Raw genomic sequence first — 7,597 nt, forward strand, 5'->3', positions numbered from 1 at the left:
GTGTGTGTGTGTGTGTGATTAATATGAGCATAAAGTATTAACACATAAGTATAAACTTATACTACAAACACTATAAACTATATACCCAACATTGAAGGTCTTCAACATAGCTTGACCTGGTAAACTTGTAGATGAAACTTAAACTTGGATTTTCAACATGAATTGCATTGCTTTACTCCACTATTCTGCTAACCTCTATTGGATATGATCATGAAAGCGTAATTCCATCCATCCACCAATATATTGTTTACCTAGAATAGATACAAAATACAAACACTAGACAAACAATATTAGATGTAAATTGTTTGTAAATCATCATCAAAACAAAATAATCCAACATCCCTAGATTAAAAATCATGTTTTTATGTAATATATGTGTCTAATTTCATATTTAGGGTAAGATCTAAAGTGTTAGAACTTAATTTATGATGTTCATGCCCTAAACTCATATCAAGAATAGTAGAACAAATCTAAAACTAGTATATTAACATGATCATGATCATTAAGGATTTTTTAATGAGTTAACTATAGTTTAATATGATTTATATGCTTTAGATTGTCGAAATAAACAAAAATTAGGTTGATTTGCATGTTAAACCCTAGATCTATGTGTTCATGTGATTCATCTTGTTTAAACAAACTCCTGATTAAGTATACATGACAATGGAATCAAGTTTTATTCATATAATCTGATAAAAACTTGAGTTTTTGAAGAAAACACGAGAGAAGAACAAACTGTGCATTTTCGTCTTGTTCAGTCAACTTAAGTTACCATTAGTCGACTGATGAGAGGTCATCAGTCGACTGATGGAAAGCATCAGTCGACTAACGGGATCATGTTTACCCTATTGTTTTGTGAACGAGCCTATCAGTCGACCGATGAGGTTGTTGGTCGACTGATCAGTTTGGTGTTTGTGAGATTGAACTTTTTGCTTGTGTGTTCATTGGTGAGCATTGTTGTGCAAGACGTGAGCTGATATTCATGCATAGTTCAAGGAGTACACGTACGGGGATTGAGTACGCATGATTACATTGTTTGGGGTACCCAAATAGGTTACAATAGTTAAGAGTAACAGGTATTATTATATATATTATAATTATGATCGGTTAGGTGGGGTTAGTCAGGTCCCGCAATGAGACCGTAGATGGACTATACTCCAAGTGCTTTAGTCGGGTCCTGTAATGAGACCGCAGATGGACTACACTTCTTTATCGGTCCATAGGAGATGCACATAGGTTGATATACCTATCTATCGATCTGCATGGAGATGCGCAGAGGTTGAAATACCTATCTATCGGTTTGTACGGAGATGCGCAGAGGTTGATATACCTAACTATCGGTCTGCATGGTTATGCGATGACGCAGAGGTTGATATATCTAACTATCGATCCGCATGCGCGATGAATTGACATATCTAGTTATTGGTCCGCACGGGAGTGCAATGAACTAACATATCTATTTACTGGTCCGCACGGGGGTGCAATGAGTTGAAGTATTCCAGAGAATGATGATTCGATAAATAACCTAAGTGTAGGTGAATATTGACATCATCGTTATGATCCATTGTGAAAGTATTTCACAACTCAGATACACGAGTGTGTCGATATCTGTTTTACCCACTGATGGTAGTATGAGGAGTTGATATGACATTTTTAGAGATGTATGATGTGGTATTTCCTGTATTCATTTATTATTAGTTTTGGAGTTAATATTTAGCGATTCATAATTTAAGACATATGGTATATACATAAGGGTTTCCTTATTTGGATTATTTTACTCGATGTACTAGTCTTGTGTTTTGAGTTTCTAAGTATTAACCCTAGTTTAGTATATGGTAAATGAACTAGGTAGACTATGCACTTATAAGTAGAGCCTCCATCATACTTAGTATCCTTTCCCCTAGGGCGGATAGAGATGATATTGTTAGCGCTCTGACGTTGTGGTTTTTACTTCTTTTCAGGCAGCAGAACAGAGTTTAGTAGTTCTGCTCCACAGATGTTTAGTTTATATTTCTAGTTGATGTTTAGATTTGTATTACATTTTGAGAGCTGAGAGAGCTTATGTACTTGTCTAAACACAGTTTACAGTGGAGCTCCAAAATAAAGCATATCTAAAAATAGTCAGTTGAACACTAAAATGTGTCGCCATTAACCTGCGACTCTCCGAGCTCCTGGCTCGTTACCTGAAAGGAGGAGGGACAACGAGCGTCAAAGCGCTAGCGAGCAACATCACAACCAACCCCAAGGGAAAGGGCTCGTTGTATACAGAAAGTACAGTTATTACATAATAGCTAAAATCATTACTTCTAGCAAATAATGGGTTTTAGTATTTAGGAAATTACAACACGAGCATAGGTACGTCGAGCGAAATAATCCAAACAAGGAAACCCTCATGTATATACCTTTTATCTCAAATTGTAAATCCCTAATTACCAAACCCGAAGTCTAATACATGAATAATAAACTAAAAGAAACAACCCATCTTAATACTTAATCAAAAGTCACGTCAAAACCATATAAGTGTCAAAGGTCAATATCACATAAGTGTCGTTTCCTGTCTAGGTAGCTATCAGGTCCAAATCTCATGTAATCATGTCATATCCTGATTCAGATAAGTGTCATACTCATAGCTTAACAAATGTCCAAGACGTGGTCAAATATGTAAATGTCCAACACGATGACTGAAATGGATTATAGTCCAACACGAGGACTTTAGTGGATTATAGTCCAACACGAGGACTTCAATGGATTATAGCCCAACACGAGGACTGAAATGTGAATGCATATCCAACACATGGACTGAATAAAATACTTGTCCAACACATGCACCGAAATGATAAGTATCCAACATATGGATCAATAGTAATGTATGCCCAACACATGGACTATAAGTAAAGAGGTGCAATTGTCAAAGGTATATGTGGAAAGATATACATATCCTAAACTCGCGCGTGTCTCGATGTGCGGGTCTAAACTTGTGTCAAAAGTGTCAACTCACATGTATAGACAAGTCACTATCATTGCAATATAGTGTCAGATAATCGAGGAGACCCCTCGGACGTATAAAATACACAACCAAAACAAATACATACACAAACAGTGCAGTGGTCGACCGCAGAGACCACTCCGGTCGACCGCGCATAGGGCAGAGACATTCTGCTCGACAGAACGCCTAGCGGTCGACCGTCGCGTCACACGCGGTCGACCGCGAAACGGACAAAAGCTTTTCCAGGTTTCTATTCTGCTTCGAAATCGATCCAAACAATACACCCATGCTTCCAAACAATATATTACTCATTCTAATACATATGAATCATCATATAATAACATCTAGCATGTAAACAAAATCATCACCAAGATTTGTGAACTTATATACACATGATTTAAAAGTTATAAAACAGTAAATCGAAATTTTAACTCTTAATAAAGCATTTTTAGATTTAGATCTCTTTAACCAAAATCATTGGTGAGTATTTAAAAACTGAAATACTTGGTTTTCACATCTCATATCATAAAGATCTATCTATATACGCAAAGTAGTGATTTAGGCTCAAGAAAACTCATTAAAATCGTTAGAAAAGCTTGTAAAAACATAGGTGAGAGATTGGGCGAGATGTTACTCGCCTCTAAGGTGAACAAAGCTCCTGGATTCACAAGAGAATGATCCCCTTTGCTGATCCATACAAAAATCCGTCGCAAATCCTTCGAACTCTCAAAAGAGGGTTCTGAGAGCTTCAAAACGAGTATATATAACTAGGATAACAACCGGGTTTGGTATAAACAAAACCAACCCGAAACAGAACCGAAACTGGCGTCTGCACGCCCAGCGGTCGACCGCAGCGACCACGGCGGTCGACTGCTCAGAGTTCTGGGCCATGCTCAGACTGGGGTTCGGTAAAAAGATTGTAACTTTCTCATACGATCTCGGAATGAGGTGATTTAAGATTCGTTGGAAACAAAACATAGAAACTCTCAACTGGTCAAAATTCTCAGATTTTCACTCTTGGCCTTTGTGCATGTTTTGTTTATTTACACTCATATATTCACAAATATACATTGAATTGATCTCAAATCAATTCCTATCATACTCAAACATCAAAATACATTATTTTCACCATATAACATATTTATATTTATTTATCACACTATATTCAAATTTTCGAGGTTTTACAATTAAATATTTATGTGTTCTATTTATTGTCTTCATCTCTTTTATATCTGCTAGTACCTGTACTTTCTTATTTGATTCCACTAGAGAGATATTTTTATGATGGTGAAACATGTCATTGCACAGCATAGGTACATGGCAGGTTTGACATCCTTGGTTTCACATTGGACTGTAGCCTTGTGTGAATCCGAGGGCGTCATAGTTGGTATCAGAGCTCTAGTTCCAACATCCTTAGGATCATCCTGTGTAGAATCATGGAGCTAGGATAGAGTTTTCTAGGATTCATGTATAGAGTCCGATAGGAATTTTTAGAATGAGTGAGGATGTAATACGTATACTTCAAAAATTTACAAATTTTTTTATGACTACCTTATTTTGATTGAAAAGTATTTGAGTGAATACTACGTGATACGTTATGTTATGTATATATGTTTGCGACCTCATTTACTATGTCCATTAAGCTCTCCTCTTGATATTATAAATGTTGGGACGAGGATATGGTCAAGATAAAACTCGTACCCGGAGAGCTGGGCAAGCAGAGCCTGAGTCGCAGTAGGCTCCACAGTATCTGATAGACTTGGTAATGCCGATTGCAGAAGCAGAGACTAGCAACACTTAAGGAGCGAGTAACGGGCCACATTATATTTTCTAGAGTTCCACCACCAGTTATATCAGTCGTGCCTATTGAAGAGGTAATACCAATGATTTCACCATCACCACAACTAGCTGTTGATAGAGCTGTAGAGTAGGAGACTTGGCTCTGTAAGAATAAGAAAGACATTAGATACTAAGAATACTATAGTTTTAGGGCATACCGGATTTACGTGTAGCCTATAAATGGAAGAAATATGTAAAGATTTCTTAACATCGACTCAGTACTAAAGTAGAGTTAGATGTATTCAGTGTAGAGGATATCACCGGACGATAACATCAGAGGATTTGAGGCACCTCCAGCCATCTCGAGGATTAAGGGGCCAGTACGCCAGATTTGTGCCATCTAGGAGATTCCTGAGGGATAGACAATCATATGTGTTCCACTGCCATCAGCGTAGTAATCGCCAGCCACTGCTAGGGTTTATACAGCCATACCGCATGATCATGGTGCGACCGGAGCTTTCTTAGTGTTTTTTTTAGCTCGAATCTTGTTGATTCAGAAGCTTCACATTCTTTTATCTATCATGATGTCATGATTAGACTTCAGCTTGTAGCACAACCTTTAGGTGTTCCATTATCTGTTTCTACTCCTTTGGGAGAGGTGTCTCTCATAGAGAATACCTATAGGAGATATGTTGTCAGTTTAGACGAGTCTAAGTCCGTGGTCGATTTGATCGTCCTGTGAATGTCCGAGTCTGATGTTATTCTTGGTATGGATTAGTTGTTATCCTACTATATTAGTATAGTCTGTTTGCAAAGACAGTCAGCTTGTGAGTATTCAATGGGTTTGTATAGATAGTATCAACCTCATAGGGTAACCAGAATACAGAGTCATTTCTGACATACGTCGAGGAGATGATGATACAATATCAGGGTATAGTTTTGAGTGAGACCGAAGTCATCTCAGAGTATCAGGATGTCTTTCAGGATATACTGAGATTTTCTCCAGTGAGAGAGGTTGTTTTCCTGCATCAAGTTGTAGCAGGCACCGTACTGATATTCTGAACACCCTATCGTATGACACCCGCTGAGATGAGGGAGCGACAGACTCAGCTAGATGAGTTGTTAACTTAGGGTTTTATTTGTCAGAGTTATTTTCATGGGATCACTGGTCCTATTTATGGAGAAGAATATGGTAGCATGCAATTATATATAGATTATCATGAGTTGAACAAGGTCACTTCCCGTATCAGGTATCCACTATCGAGGATTTATGACTTGTTCAAATAGTTGCAGGGAGTGCAACATTTCTCAAAGATTGATCTTTGTTCTAGTTATTTTTAGTTGCGAGGGCGGGGAATGGATATTCTAAAAACCGCCTTTCTGACTCGTATGGGTCTTTCGAGTTTCTTGTCATATCATCTGGGCTAACCAATGTACCCGCGGTATTCATGGGTTTGGTGAACTGGGTTTTCTGTCCATGTTTGGACCAGTTTGTGGTTGTTTTATCGACGACATCCTTATTTGTTCAAGATTAGAGGTAGAGCACGAGCAACATCTTCGTTTGGCATTACAGACTTTACGAGAGAACCAGTTATACGCTAAATTTAGCAAGTGTAAATTCTGATTATCAGAGGTCAGATTTTTAGCCCATGTTATCAGCCAAGAGGGTATTGTAGTAGATCCGGCTAAAGTAGAGGTCATTCTTGATTGGGATCCACCGAAGACCATTACCAAGATTCGTAGCTTCTTAGGTATGGCGGGCTATTACAAAAAATTCATTTAGGATTTCTCAAAGATCGTGATGCCACTTACATGCCTTACTAAGAAGGGTGTAAAGTTTAATTGGGGAACGGAGTGCCAGGAGGCTTTTGAGACATTGAAGGCTAAGTTGACTTCAACGCTAGTGCTGATGATTCCCAGCAGTGATAGTACTTTTGTTGTCTACACTGATGCATCATTATCAGGTCTTGGAGGAGTTTTAATGCAGACCCAGAGAATTGTGGCCTATATTTCAAGGTAGCTGAGAACTCATGACCAGAATTATCACACACACGACTTGGAGCTAGCAGTAGTGGTTTTTGCACCGAAGGCATGGAGACATTATTTGTATAGAGCATAGTTTGAGTTATTCACAGATCACCAGAGCTTAAAATATCTCTTCTCATAGAAAGAACTCAAGTAGAGGTAGCGACGATGGGTAGAGTTTATTAAGGATTACGAGTACGCTATACAGTACCATCCGAAAAAGGCGAACGTGGTAGCAGACGCGTTGAGCAGAAAGCGACGTCGTGAGCTTACAGCTTTGAGGTGTTCATTACATCGAGATTATTATACCCTCACCCACTATGATTTCAGGCCAGATATTGGGGGGAGCAGTGCTTTCTTAGGAGCTTTATCAGTACAACCATCTTGGAGCAATAGAGTGGTCAGAGCTCAGCTAGAGGACTCTTGGATTCAAACCCGTAAGGGGGAGATTTCTAAGGAACCCAAAGCTGATTGGACTATTGGAGTAGATGGAGGCCTTCGGATGAAGGGTTGATTAGTTATACCGAACAATCCACAGCTAAAGAGGGATCTATTTGATGAGGCGCATCGTAGCGGGTATCAGTGCATCCAGGCACGACGAAAATGTATAAAGACCTGAAGAGGTATTTCTGGTGGAGTGGCATGCGTAGAGAGATTGCAGAGTATGTGGCTAAGTGGTTTACCTGCCAGCAAGTTAAGACAGAACATCAGAGACCTACAGGGACCCTACAGTCTTTACCCATTCCCGAGTGGAAGTGGCCAGATATTTCCATAGATTTTATTATAGGGTTGCCTAAAACAAAGAAA

Source organism: Asparagus officinalis, chromosome 8, assembly GCF_001876935.1.
Source record: "Asparagus officinalis chromosome 8, Aspof.V1, whole genome shotgun sequence".
NCBI lineage: Eukaryota > Viridiplantae > Streptophyta > Magnoliopsida > Asparagales > Asparagaceae > Asparagus > Asparagus officinalis.